This window comes from Triturus cristatus, chromosome 1_2, assembly GCF_964204655.1.
Source record: "Triturus cristatus chromosome 1_2, aTriCri1.1, whole genome shotgun sequence".
Lineage (NCBI taxonomy): Eukaryota > Metazoa > Chordata > Amphibia > Caudata > Salamandridae > Triturus > Triturus cristatus.
The window spans coordinates 229,106,948-229,122,388 of NC_140580.1; positions in this window are offsets into that span (position 1 = coordinate 229,106,948).

A 15,441-nucleotide genomic window follows, 5' to 3' on the forward strand; every position below is an offset into this window, starting at 1 on the left:
ACCAAATGTATACAATGTGTATAGCTATCAGTTAGGTAAAATATTTAACAAGGTACCTCGTATGTCTTGCAGCTCGTCTACTTATCACTGATCAAGAAAACTGAATGAATGTGTGTTTCGGTGTCATGGGCCCCACCAATGAATAAATGATGTAAGGGTTTTCTGGGTTGGTGTCATAAGGAAAGGTTTTATATTAGCCGCGCTGCATCATCAGTGCCACTCTGGCCATCATGGGAAGCTTCAAGGAGCGCCGGAAGGGAATCGTCGTCCCAAAGGACCGCGATACTGGTTTTAAATTGCCTTCTTTTAGGTGTACTTCATAATATACTTGGAACCCTAGATATTTAAAAGAACGGGGGGCCCAATTCAGGCCCATGGGAATGTCAGCTGGGCATTCAGTCCCCTCTATCACCGGAAAACTTACTTTTTAGTTGTATTCAATTTTAGGCCTGCTGGTGTGGCATATTTCTCCAGGAGTTCCACTGGCAGGGCCACACCACTCCTCCCCTGCCCCAGATATAACAGTATATCATCTACGTAGAGCGAGATGATATGTTCTCATTCCCCCAGTAACATTCCACGTAACCTTCCTATCTGTCTCAACAGATAAGCTAGGGTTCAATAGCGAGAGCAAATAATAGGGGAGATAGCGGGCACCCCTGTCTGGTGCCCATGAAGATGTCATATGGACCCAAGATCACCCCCCCGGTTTTTACCTATGCTGTGGGGTGAGAAAACAGTATATTACCATTTTACCCACCCATCTCCTAGTTCCCTGTTGGTCTTTGTGGCACAAAGAAAATCCCACCTCACAAAGTCAAAGGCCTTTTCCAGGTCCACTGACATTATTAGAGCCTTAGGGTGGCGGTCTCTATCCGAATGGGGCAGGACGTGGAAGAGCCTTCGGATATTAGCCGATGTGGCCCTTGATGGTATGAACCCACTCTGGTCATTGTGTATGAGCGTCGTCATGTGTGGCAATATTTGTCTTGCCAAGACCTTGCTCAGGATTTTGAAATCTGTCTTTAGCAAAGATAGAGGTCTAAATTTGAATACTTTTGCTCCTACTGTTTTAGTTTTCAAGAGGGGAATCATCAAAGCATCTCTGGTGGAGGTCGGTAGCACATTTTTATGCCACGCTTCCGCATTTACTGCCTCTAATTTGGGGGCCAAAGTCTGTGCCAGTAGCGAATACAATTCTGCCAGTAATCCATCTTGTCCTGGCGTCTTCCCCGCGGCCATCTCCCGGATAGTCTCTCGTATCTCATGAGCTGTAACAGGCTCCCCCAGTCCCTTTCTTAGTCTCGGTTCCAGAGTGCACAGCGGCAACGGGGCTAAGAAAGCTCTCAGTTCGTCTGTCTGGCGTATAGGTGGGGCCTCGTACAGTTTTTTATAATATGCACAAAACTAATCATTAATGTTGCTGGGGAGGTATAACATTTCCCCTTTTTCAGTCCCAATTTGCGTTATTGGGGTTTCCCTGCTTTCTGGTTGTACTAACCACGCCAATAATCTGTCTGCTTTTTCGAAATCACTGAGAGAACACGGCGGCCCATTAAGAAGCCGGCTGGGAGCTGCTCTCCACTCGCAGCTGTTACAGGCATCCACCACCAGCATGATGAGGAAACAGCGCCTCACTTCGCTCACCTTATTGTAGAATTTGCTTATTCTTCCGAACTGACATTTTCCACCTGATTCTTCTTGTTTTTGCCCTCCAAACGTTCGACTGTCTGGCAGCTCCAGACTGCCGCTGATGTGTGGTGGTTTGGCTTTGCTCAGGGCTGCAGGCGCACTCACTGAATCTCGAGCAGCGCGTTGCGCCCTCCCCCGCCCTGGATCTAGCTCCAGGGTGGAACTTGGCAGAGTCAGTACATGCCGCAGTCTCCCGAAAAGAATCACAGGAAGGCTGTGAGGAATTTGTTGCTAGCAGTCAGGCAGTCTTAGCGGCTCTACCTCTTGGAAGGAGGTGCGCTTTGAAAGTCAACCATCAATCTAGTACCCTGAACCAGGTAAAGCAGGCAAAAGTGTGGTGCAGGCTCTTCGCCTATAGATCTCATGACCCATTCAATTGAGGGTAAGGAGCGTGAAGTCAAGGGGGGCGGGTTAACAGCTCAACATAAGTCTGTGTATCCATTAGTTAACCCCAACAGCGACTTATTTCTTGGTAAAAGGTATAAATTGAGATCTAATACCTTTCTCTTCAAGGAGTCTAACCCACAATCTGAATCAGCAACTAGACAGTCCTTAGCTCCCCCTTTGGGTAAAAATAAAAGCAAAAGTCTCTTTGTTAAACCCCCACAAGTGAAGGCCATTCCCATCAAAGAGAAAAAAACTAGCCCCAACAGGTCCAAGAGTAACACCTTCTCTTCGGTCACACTTTAAACTGAACTCGCAGCTCAACATGGAGACCATCGAGGGGGCAGCTGCCTCGCCAGAGAATGCTCCTCTCCCCCACTCAGCAATTCCTGTCACCAACAGATTTTTGGTACTGAAAGACTCAGTCCCAGCACCCGGGAGTAACGAACAGATAAGGGAAAAAGAAACCCTAGAAGATGCACATAAATCCCATTCCCAGAATCCAACATCAAGCGAATCCGCCAATGAGGCTACTAAGGATACACCAGGTCCGGACTCGGTTCAAGGGTTGCTGAGCCAACTATCATAAGAAATTAAAGAACATTTCTCCACTTCAGAGACTAACCACAGGATAATTCAGGACAGTGTAGTAGTCTGGAGGAGAGCTTATTAGCGTTAACACAACGCATGGAGGTACTGGAAAATAAACATCTGGAGCCAGGGTCGGATGTGAAAGCTAACACTCAGGAAGTGGTTGGGCTTAAACAAAGAGAGAAGGACTTATCAGACAGGTTGGAAAGACTGGAAAATAACTTCAGAAGGAATAATATCAGGATCCTGGATATTAAGGAAGGGGACAAAGTCAAAGCATTTTTAATAGATCTTTTGACTAAAGCTTTCCCGCACGTTGTCTCTGCCATAACTTTGGAATCTGAAATCCAACGGGTACTTCGTGACCCATTCAAAGTAAACCCCGGTCGGAAGAAACGCAGAAAAATTCTGGTTTATATATAATCGTACACCCTCAATGAAAAGCTTTTGGGGACTGCCCTTAAGAAAAAAACTATCCAGGCCCAGGAGGATCTAACTTTTAAAATAAGGTCCGACATCTCTCGTGTGACAGAAGATGGGAGATGGGCAAGCAAATAAACCCTCTACAAGAAATGGGCGCCCAAGTACAGCTGAGGTTTCCTGCATTCCTAAAAGTGATGTGGGACAGTAAAATGTATAATTTTCAGTCTCCAGACGAAGTGGATAGTTTCTTGGCCCTCAATAAAGCTTGCAAATAGTTAAGGCACCCATTATAAAAACCTGATTTGTGGTGATAGCCAAGGTTAAACGTACATTTTGGTTGGTGGGTAGGAGCACAAATGTGGCACCAGCAAAAGGTAGTAAGGGAGGGTTCCCTGGGGCGGAGGTGGTATGTAGGGCGGGGGAGCACGAGTGGTGGGGAGCATACGGGTAAAAATAAAACAAATAATAATAAAAAAAGTGTCCTCATTTAGCATAATAGAGGTTAATAGATGCATGCTGATCTTGAAAACAGATTATGGGGGATAAGGGGAGACCACCGGAAGGGAAGTCCCTGGAGATTTTGAGCTGGAACGTGAACGGCTTAAGGGTTAAAAGGAGACAGCGTCTGGTCCTTCAATATCTGAAAGAAAGCCCCACTAGGGTTCTCCTGCTCCAAGAGATGCACCTTCTATGGGCAGAATGTTTAACATTATTCAACAGGCAAAGATGTGCAGATAAGGTTATAGCTACAGACCAACAATATTATTTTAAGGGTGCTGCCATAATAATTAAAGCAAACTCTGGAACAGAACTACGTAGACGGCAGGCAGATGAAAGTGGGTGTTGGGTGGTAGCAGAAGTTAAATGTTGCTGCACTTTATACACCCTGGCCAATTATTATGGTCCGATTGAAGAAAATACCTAACCCCTGAATAATCTTTGTTCTCTTTTGCTTGACTTTGAAGCCCCTCTCATAATTAGCGGGGACTTGAATATCCTTTTAACCAACAAATTGGATAGATCTTCTCTCCGCACCCAAATCATTTCACCGCAAGTTAAAGCCTACCTCTTTTCTATGTAAGATAATTGAAACTTATGTGATGTATGGCGTAAGATAAACGATGACTCTAGGGATTACTCCTTTTTCAGCAAAAAGAATGGCCATTATTCTAGGACTGATTATATATTTATGGAGCTTCCAGAAGTTGGAAAAGTAAAAAATTAAATAGATTTACCTATCCATCTATCAGATCACGCAGCAATTTGGTTAAAAATTGAACTCCCCTCAAACCCCACCTCTAGAAGGTGGACCCTGAATAGAAGATTACTCTTACAACCAGTCATCATGAGTAAGATAGAAAGGGATACTGCCGACTTTTTTTACTGGAACTCAACGTCTATCCGAGCGCATGTGGTATGGGACACCTTAAAGACCTGGTTAAGAGGGTCTTTAAAGTGCACCTCTGCGGCCTGGGTCAGATCAGAAAAAAGAAAAATTGCCTCACTGGAAGATCGGCTAGCAACAGCAGAAGCAAATCTGAAGTCTGGCCATTTCCAGGGGGTGGATAAAGTGAGCTTAGTTGGGAGAGTTGAAGATTTGCAACACAAATTTAGACTCATGATCGAGGGGAAGCTAGCAAAATGAGAGACTTCGATCAAGGGGAAAATTGTGGAAAACTGTCAGCAATGAAGAGTAGAATGGATAGGTCACATAACTGTATTAGGAAGATCAAACCGGAAAATGGGATCAGGATGTTGAGGATAAAGAAGGTATTGAGTCGGCTTTCACTAAATCTTTTCAGAACTTGTACCAGGAAGATTTAGTGGTAGACAAGGCTGCCCTGGATAATTGGCTCTTAAAAAAACACCTACCAATGCGGAGTACTGATAGTTTACTATTTCTTAACCAGGATATATCAGAGAATTAAATTCTGACCGCTCTCAATAAAACTAAGAAAGGGAAAGCAGCAGGACCCGTCTTGATCCCAAATGAATTCTATGTATTACTGGCAGAAGAAATTATTCCTATCTGGATAAAGTTATTAAACGAAATATTGAGGGGCATCTCTCCACTCCCGGACTCTTGGAAGGAGGCTATTATCACATTAATCTTAAAGCTTGGGAAAGATCCCACACAATGTCAGTCCTATCGCCCAATATCATTATTGAACTGTGATAATAAATTCTTCACTGGGATATTAACAGCTCGACTAAGTAACATTGTTGTTTGGGCCTATAATTCGTGAGGACCAGAAAGACTTTCTGCCAGGGAGGCAGATGAAAGATCTAGTACACACTTTAATCAGCTCAATAGACCTTGCCACGACACAGTGCACTCCATTATCGATAATTACCCTGGATGCCGCAAAGGCCTTCAATTGGGTCAACTGGCAATATCCGAGTACATTGAAGGCTTTTGGCTTTTATGAGACCTTCAGGGAGATTCTTAAAAACATGTAGAAAGCTCCTCGAACCCAAACAATAGTAAATAGTAATCTTACAGCCCCTGTACAAATAGGGAGAGGCACCAGACATGGGTGTGTCCCCTATCTCCTATTCTCTTTGACTTATACATCGAGCTCTTGGCCCAAAGTCTAAGGCAAAATAAGGACATATCTCCCTTTGCGATAGGCAGCTTCTGTAAGAAGTCAGCTCTCTATGCCGAAGACTTGATCATGTATACGTCTGATGCTAATCAAGCCCTTTCAGAATAATTTACTGAATTGCAGAAATTTGGGAAAATGTCTGGATATGAGATTATCAGTAGCAAGATGGAAGTTATGGCTTGGAATCTGGAAACTTATGGGGTTAGTCGGTCAAAAGAGATGAGATATTTAGGAGTAATAATATTACAAAATGTAAAGAACTCCCTAAAGTAAACCTATTGAGAGTCTCTAAGGGAGTTGATAAGCTGTTGAAATGATGTCAAAATCTCCGTCTTACACAGTATGGGTGGACAAATCTGGTTAAGATGTGTGATTTGCTGACCTGTTCGACAATATACCTTTGGTGTTTGATAAGAGTCTTCTTGTTAAAATACAGGGAAGAATCTCCGCATTGATGTAGGCTGGCAAGGGGATTAGGCTATTCTGGAAAAAGCTAAGACGGAAGCTTTCGCATGGTGGTTTGGGTCTTCCAGATCTTCAATTGTATTGCTGGGCATACCAGCTAAAGAATTGTAGGATGCTTCTCCCTAGGCCAGATAGCACTTTGGTCAGACGCATGTATGAGCCCATGTTAGCAGAGAGTCCGGATGAGTGTTTCATGTATAAATTTTGTGCCCCCCAAATTCTTTAAAAAAGTTTGTTTGAAAGTCTTACATGCTGCTGCAAAACTATGATTTTACTGTCGCTCATGCTTAGGCATACCCTATTACAGTGAATGGACTCCCGTGTGGGAATCCCTGGGAACACCTGAGTGCCTTCTAGACGCCACAGCAAAACCACTGAAATTAGCTGGCGTTATACGATGGGGGGATATAGTGGAAGGAGATAGCTGCTTGTCCTGGGATACCTGGAGGAACTTGACCAATGAAACACGATCCAGATTTAAATTTGACCAAATTTCAATGTGGTGTAGGACCCAGCAGTGGCATTCTCCTCCTGATAATTCAATTGAGAAAGACCTACAAGACTTAAAACCGAGAAAGAAGGAAGTAACACTTTGGTATGGATATTTACTCACTGCATTGGACAAGGGTTTGGCCCCCCCACATCTGGTCTGGGAGAATTACTTGCCTGACTAGGAGCTGAAAAATGTATGGCAAGTATCTTTACACATGCTTTATACACTGATTAAATCTACTGCACTAAGGAGAAACCACTTTTTCACACTTCACAGCATCTATTGGTCTACACTTAAGTTGTCCAAAATAAGAGGTGGTGGAGAAGCCAGATGTATAAGATGCGGTGCCCAGGAAGCAGACAACATTCACATGTTTACCACCTGCCCGCTGTTGGAAGAGTTTTGGGAGAATGTGGGTAAGACCATGTCAGACGCATTGGGCAAAGAAGTTGAGGTAAGCCCTTCCTTAATTTTTTTGGCCATTGTTTAGCCACCTGAGGACATGGATGGCCCTTCCGGACTACAGAGTAAACTTGTTTTTTACTTGATTCTTTTAGCAAGAAGGGAAATATGTAATAATTGGCGCCAGACGGCCCCCCCAACATGGAGCGGCTGGTAGAACTCTGTGAGATTCTTTAGAGACCTGGATCTTTTGGGGGAGATTATTAGACATCGAACAGTAGGATGTAGCAGGAATATCGTGTCCAATGATTTCACCTCTTGGTCAGCTCATGATGTATAGTGCGAGCTGGATTTTGTATTAACATCATCTGAGATCAGACCCCCAAGATATAAGCAATTGGGACGGTTAAGACCGCGAGGACACTTATTCAATTGAGATTATATGAGGACAAAAAAATAAAACAATAATAATAACCTGCCTGCTTTGCCTCCCTCTTTATGTACCTCGGTATGATATTCGCGTACGTCTAGTGTTCGTAGCCTCTCAAGCGCCCCATTATATTCCTCGATTTTTCTAGCTGTTCATGGGTGCTCGTATCTGCCGACAGCTTGCACTCTTGTTCGTATAGCAGGGACTCTAGCTGGGTTTTCTCCTGCTGCAGGTCTTTCCTCATTCCCACCGTGGCACCTAAACAGTACCCCCTTATTACCACCTTAAACACACCTATTCTGTGGCTCTGAAGGCAGTCGAACCCTGGTTGTATCGGAAATATTCCGCAAATCCTCAAGTGATTGTCTGAAGCAGTCATCTGTCAATAAGGTCGGATTGATGCACCATGTCGGAGTAGCTGTGGGTTCCGCTAATGGCCGATAGAAAGGAAGGAGGCGATTATGATACGAAAAGGTACGTCCCAGATACTCCGTATGTATTTTTCAGATCGTCAGCGTGTCTGAGCATATAAACAAATCCAGTCATGTATGTAAATTGTATAAATGTGAATAATAACAGTAGTCACATGTCTGTCATGTTGCAGTCTCCATATGTCATCAAACTTCCATCGTGTCAACCAACTCTTAAATCCCCGTGCTAGCTTGACAGCGACTGCACCATGCAATGGAGAGGGTTGAGCGGTTCATGTCGATATCTGCTATGCAGTTAAAGTCCCCACTTAGTAGCACTTCAACCCCATGTAAGGAAGATAGGGACGCAGACATTTTTCTAAGAATGCCAGTTGGTCGTGATTCGGGGCATAAACACTACCCAATACAATTTCCCACCCAAGTAGTCTACCTCGCGCCAGTACAAATCTACTCTCTGGGTTCACCACCGTGCTCTGCATCGTGAATAGAGTGCTGGCTCATATCCATATCAAAGCCCCTCTGGAGAAGGCAGAGTAAGAAGTCGCATACACTTGTATTCGCCAGTTTTGTCGCAGATTAGCCCCCTCCTCTGCTGTTAGGTTGATTTCTTGCACCATGACAATGTGTGCCCCTCGTATGTTAATATAGTTATGTATTTTACAGCGTTTAAAAGGGCATCCCAGTCCGCGGACATTCCATTTCAGCATCTTAACTGCTGGGGCACTCGTACTATGGGAGCCATAGCCATCTTGCTGTGGAGTGTTGTCTCTCCCTCCCCCCCACCGTCTCTCCTCTCAGAACATGTTGATAGTAGCACCACAGGACAATCACTAAACTTCATAAACAAGTTACTCCCCGTCCCTCGGGCATTGTCGCAATGGCTTGCCGCCCAAACCTGTAACAGAAATGAAAATAAGAAAGATAGATGACTCTCGCCCAGTCTTAATTCTATATCATTACAACCGTTCCAGTTGCTCTGAATCCCCCCGCAATGCACTGCATGCTCTCAGTCGGACATCAAAATCACAGCCCTCCTCTGCAGTACCTTTCAGTCTTAAGATAAAGTACCTTCTGTCTACCCTCTGCCATTGACCACATCAGTGCTCCCGCCTCCCAGCTCCACTCTCCCTATTTTTCCGTCACAGTCTCATTTAACAGTACTTATCTCCTTGGGATTCTTCAAATAATTTCGTCCACAGTTCTCAACGTCACCACTGGCAGCTGCATATCGCTTTTCATTGATTTTTCAAAGTCTGTACCTTCTGTTTTGTGATCCGTGGAAACGGTCATCCCAGTTTCCTTCAAGGGGGACAACATGACCTCCGCCACTACCTGCAATGCTGCACAACGTTCTTGTGCCATTTGTGACGTGTTAGGTCTCTGTGCCAGTGGTCTGTGTGTCGATCTCCTGAGTCTTCTGCACTGTGGTTTGGGGCCAGCCCTCCTGCCTTTTTGCGGGTCTGACGGGTTGTTTGCCTGCTTTATACATTTCTAGCGATTCCCACGCTTCTTCTAGAGATTTGTAGAAATGTGCTTTGCCCTCCATTTGCAATCTGAGTTTGGCCGGGTATTGCAGAGAATACTGTATGCCTTCTTTCCGTGAAGCTATCTTGATTTCTAGGAAGGATGCACGTTGTGCTTGGACTTTTGCCGTATAGTCTGGAAAAACGGATACTTTATTGTTGTCAATCATATAGGGGCATGATTACGGCAGTGTTGGATTATAGCATATTCGTCTCTGTAGTATAACAGTTGCACCACCACTGGGTGCGGAGGTCGACCAGGTGCCACAGGCTGCAACGGGACCCTATGTGCCCTTTTAAGTGCAAAGAATTTTGAGAGACCTTCCTATGTCACTCTTTGTCGGAGCCATATTTCTAGGTACGTGATCATGTTGTTGCCTTCTGCCCCTTCTGGTATCCCTACCACCCTGATATTATTTAGCTTATTACGACCTTCTGCGTCTTTAACCAACTTCTCTAAGGTCACCACCCTGGCAGTAAGGTCAGTTAGGTGGTGTAGTGTGGTCTTGTGTTCTGGTACCAACTCCTCCACTTCCAACTCCACTTCTTTCATTTTATCCAAGAGTTTGTGGTGTTCTGCTTGCAGCAGGCCCAGACCAACGGGCACTATCCCTATGTCCTGTTGTAGGGTAGCCTTTGTTTCAGTGATAGCTGCCAGTATTTTATCTAAATGCATGTGGATTGATTGATCTTTGCCATCTGTTACCTCAGATTGCAAATGTCCTGTTGCCTGAGAGGAATCCCCCCCTTTCTGGAAAACAACTCCCTTGCTTGGGCTTCGCTTTACCCATTCTGTCTTCCGGGGTAGTCTCACGTTTAACCTGGCTCGGGTATTCAAAGCTGCAGAGACTTCTTATCGCCTTATTTCTGCATCTTCTCTTTGGCGGTATTTCAATTACGCTATAAAAGTTCCCCAATTTGGTCTTCTGGGGTCCGCTATTTTTGGATTTACCCACTCCGTAGCTTCTGAGTGTAGTCTGTGGTCAGTGCGAGGCGAGTGCCTCCTCAAGCGTGCTACAAGAGATCCCTGTCCCACAGTTATGGAACACTTCAGTAGCAGAGTCAACTGTTTCGTTCTGCCCTCACTTCTCTTGTGTTCTTATTCTAGTGGTGCTGCATCACTCAGCTCAAGGCAGCTGTAAGTTTGCAGTCCGGTTTGGCATGTCGTAACTGGGTATAGTTGTGGTGCTGTTCCAAACCAGGTCGAAAGGCAGTCCCCTTTCTGGGGGCTCCACAGTCTCTGTCAGCACGGAGGGTGGGGTCAGCGGCCCCCCTTTACCAGTTCAATGTTGCTGTATCTATGTCTATTCTAGGGGAGCGACTCTTCCCCACACACTAGACAGCGGCACCGCACTCTTCCGCCCTATGCATTTCTGCTTCTGTAGTTCAGCCGCCCTCACAGTCGTGGGAATCCTCTGGGGCCTACAGTTCCTCCACTGTCCCACAGGCCTCTGCAGTCCGTCTGTGATATCGGTAACCCTCACGGGCACACTCCAGACCAGGCGCTCGTTTTCTGGGGGCTCTCATCAATTATGTGCTGCGTCACAACCCTCTGCAGTCAGGCCCAACACCACTGGGTCCCCGTCCCGGCCACTAGGCTCACCTTTTCTGTGGGATCAGTTTTATCGCCAGCGTCCCTGGTCACGTTGTCTCAGGCCCCCTTAGGTGATCCTAACTTGTCTCTGGTGGTGGGTGCTCTGCCTTTGATGGAGGTTAACCCTGCTGTTGTCACTGTGTTTGAGGAAAGGGAAAGGGCTTGGGTGGGGGAAGCAACATTAATATATTGGATTCTGTGTCGTTTTTGTATTGTAGAAATAGAAATACCTACAGTGACTCCATCTTGTGAACAGACTTCCTTTCACACAAAAGAGATACGTTAGACAGAAATAGACACACCAGTAAAATATGTGCTGAAACTGGAGTTTCAATACATGGGCTAGTCACTGGGTTGAGGGTCGTGGGTCGTGATCATTGATAAAAAAGAACACACTTCCAAAAAATAACCTACTGACTTCAGCACTCAGCTGAGCATATATGGCCTTGAGGGAAGTCCAGAATTAGCTCAGACATGACTAGAAGACACTCACAGCCCAAACAAGATGGTGTGACTTATGATCAGCAAATGTGCTCATTGTGAGCAATGGAATGTGGCCAGGAAGCAACCACTGTATCCAATATTATAGGAAATGTACATAAGCTATGCGTAATCAAATCTGCTTTGAGACATGCTGAGTGTCTCTTTGCATGTTATACTTCAGGAGGCCTCCCGGCCATCAATAAAGGCAATCCTAAGACACCAAGATGGAAGACTGGTGTGGTTTTTTGATAGGCGCAGGGAAATGAATAATCACATTGACATTGGCAACCGAGATACGGTCAGCCTGACGGATCTTGAGGGTCACGCCCACCACCTCTCCTTCGCCGATTAAAGAGTGCTCAAACAGGGAAGCAGAGACCAGTGTTGTACAAAATCTGCCTCCAATGGGAAGTAGTGGGTCCTCGTGGTTCGGGATGACAAGTAAGCCCAAAACAGTGTCCAAATAAATACATTTATAAATAATAAATAATTGTATGTCCTTTTTAAAAGTGTCTTTCCCTTTTTCCTATATTACATTTACAGCAGCAGTCAATAAGTCTTTATTCGATTAACATCATAAAAGACATACTATACATGTTAAAAAGAAGTTCATATAAAATACAATTCATATTACAATACAAGATAAAAAGTACTAAAATCATGTAAGATATTGCATAGTGAACAAATGATTAAGACATAATGACTAAACATAGTAAAATTTGATAAAACACACGCCAATCTAACCTAAAAGTCCATAGTGATGGCGCTATTTGAAAAACAGCTGAAACCTTGTGGGACACATATCAAGACTTGAGTTTCCGTACCCTAAAAGTCCATGCCCAACTAATGAATTTGGCAACACCTATTACTACAGGTTTTGATGTGTCTGTTTTCAAAATTCTACTAGCAACCTGTGCAGAACGGGTACTCATTAATCTGCAAACAGGACGAAGCCAAACACGTCGAGGAAGTAGGTAGGTTGGACAACAGAAGAGAAAATGATCCATAGATTCGATCATATCTACACAGAAGGGGCACTTATCGCTACCAAGAGGACTCCAGCTTTTGGTGAGACCTCGCATTGGTAGGGCGCCCACTCTAAACTGATGGTACAGTTTACGATCAAGATGTTTCAAAATGGTGTCCCACTAACCTTCATAAACAGACTCATCCTTAACCCCTTCCATGCTGCGCAGATTCCGCCGCTGTGCTGACGGAATCTTGCGCGGGCGTGGTCATGACGGAACGGTTCCGTCATGAGCACAGCTCAACCGTGGCTCATGACGGAACCGTTCCGTCATGAGCACCGAAGGGGTTAAAAGCAAAAAATGTAGCAGTCATAGAGGTGCCCATGAGGGAGGCAAATCTCCTGTTCTTAATCATACACCAATAGGCATCCCTTAAAACATTTTTCGGCGGGAAAACTACAGTGTCTGGGTTGGCCCAGAGGTCACCCATCCCAAGGTCAGTCAACACGGTTTTAATACCAGACAGCCATGATATCCTATGAGAACCCTCCAGCCCTTTAACCTCCAAGAGGGCTTTAGCATAAATAGGTAATTCAGGAGTAGTCCACAGGCGTCGCCAAAACGCCAGGGGTCTATACCCCGCCAAGTCCTCTAGAGGCTGGATTCCCAAGTTATATAATAATGGGATGCACGGTGTAGATTGCGGAAGCCCTATTGCTGACCGGAGAAATTTGTTCTGGGCAGTCATCAATTTGGACAGGTTACTAAAGCCCCAAATTTCAGCACCATATAAAATAGCAGGAAGAATCTTGGAGCCATAAATCTTCATTAGGGGAGCTATTGGTTTTGATAGAGAAAGTTTATGCTCTTTCAACAAAGTTCCACCTAATTGGGCATGTTTAAGAGCGAGGAGATACAGCTGGTTCGACCAGCTGCAAGTCTCGCTAAAGGTGACCCCTAGATAAGTAAACACAGCCGTTTGATCCAAACTGACACCACCCAGACATACCCGCGCATTAATGCGCCTGGGGCCTCGAAAAACCATGAACTTGGTCTTCCCAACATTTATTTCCAACTCATGTTCGCGACAAAAAACCTCAAAGCGAGACAGGGCTAACTGCAAACCCTGTCTCGTCTTTAAAATCAGGAGAGTATCGTCTGCGAACATGAGTAGGGGAATCTTCATTCCAGCCAAGGAGGGTGCATCAGTTGGGTGGTGGGAGAAATAGTTTATAACCCTATTAATAAATAGGGAAAACAGAGTGGGAGCGAGCACACACCCTTGGCGAACTCCTTTGGACACTTTAAATCTGTCCGTCACCTCCCCTGGTTTGCCCCATCGAACACGGGCATACGTATTATCATGAATAGTAACCAGGAAGGACACCAATTCTTTGGGAATGCCCATCTCCAAGAGTGCTTCCCATAACTTGACCCTCGGCACAAGGTCAAACGCGGACCGTAGGTCCACGAAGGCCGCATAAAGCTTACCACCCCCCAAAAAAACCTCCTTCCAATAAAGGAGTACTACCCTAAATGCTTGGTCCAGGGTCCCGATATGAGAACGAAACCCCGCCTGAAGAGGGGACAACACATTAGAATCGGTCATCCAGGATTGTATACGACCCAGTACAAGGCGGGCTATAATTTTTTGTACTGCGTCAATAAGACTAATTGGTCTATAATTGGCCGGGGCAGAGCGATCGCCTTTCTTATAGATCGGCAATATCTCTGCCCCGAGCCACGAGTCAGGGACAGCAGCACCGCCCGCAAGGCCATTTGCTAGCACAGTCAAGTACGGGATCCATACGTCTTGCTCCTGGATGAATAGGTCAGCAGGGATACAGTCGGGACCCGGGGCCTTACCACTCCTAATACATTTTAAAACAGACTTAACCTCACCGGGGGAGAATTCCAAAGGGTTTTCAATATCAAATGGACAGATATTATTAGCCACCCTATCACTAACCTTAAACTGCTCCTCAAAATACGCGACCCACTGCTGTGGCTCAACGTGGTTGGTGGGCCGAATATCCGAGGAGCAGTTGCCCCATTTGAGAAGATGCCAGAATTGGACCATATTACGGTCATGACAGGCCTGATATAGATCCCTCCAGCGGTCCTCATCCCAGTTTTGCTTGGCCTTAAGTTGGCCAGATTTATATGCAGTCCTACATTTTTGGATGGTGGTGGGAGAACTAGATTTAATGGCCTGTATCAGGGCACTTTGGGCCAGTCTACAGTCCTTGTTAAACCAAGTGCAAGATCTCAACTCTTTGCCTTTACCGATAGAAGAAAAAGTTCTAACAAAGAATGATTTAAGTTCGGTAAAAAGCATGTTGTGAATATCCCGTATGTTATCCTTAATCTGACGTTGGGACTTCAACTGGTTGAGAGTTGCCATGGTATTGCTGACCAAATTCCTGATAGCCGCCCGAGAGGTCTCACAGGTGGCGATTTTTGGCCATCTCACCCTTCTTAGATCGTTTGTGAGAATAACATCCATAGAGGTACGGGCATCAGGAGTAGTGGGAAGGTCAGTAAAGCTATTATCATTAATACAAAGGACAAGTGGGTTGTGATCACTCTCAACTCTACTTACTACCACCATATCGTCAATAAGCGACCACAACTCCAAATTGACTAAAATATAGTCAATTCGACTCCCAGTTCTACCATTATCAAAGGTTATCCTCCCCAACCTATCTGATTTTGTTCGCCCGTTAACTGCTCTCATACCCTGATTTAAACATAAACCTTTCATGAACAGGGCCGCTTGTGTCCATTTTCTTACAGGTTCCAGCTCCAACTGGGGAACACCCCAGAGAGAGTCTTCGTCCTCTGTGAAATCCCCGCTATCAACACCCAAGGGCTCAAAGCAGACATTAAAGTCTCCAGCCACTATCTTATTGATGGATTTTGATTCGAACCCTAAATAGTTCTCCAAAAGGAGACA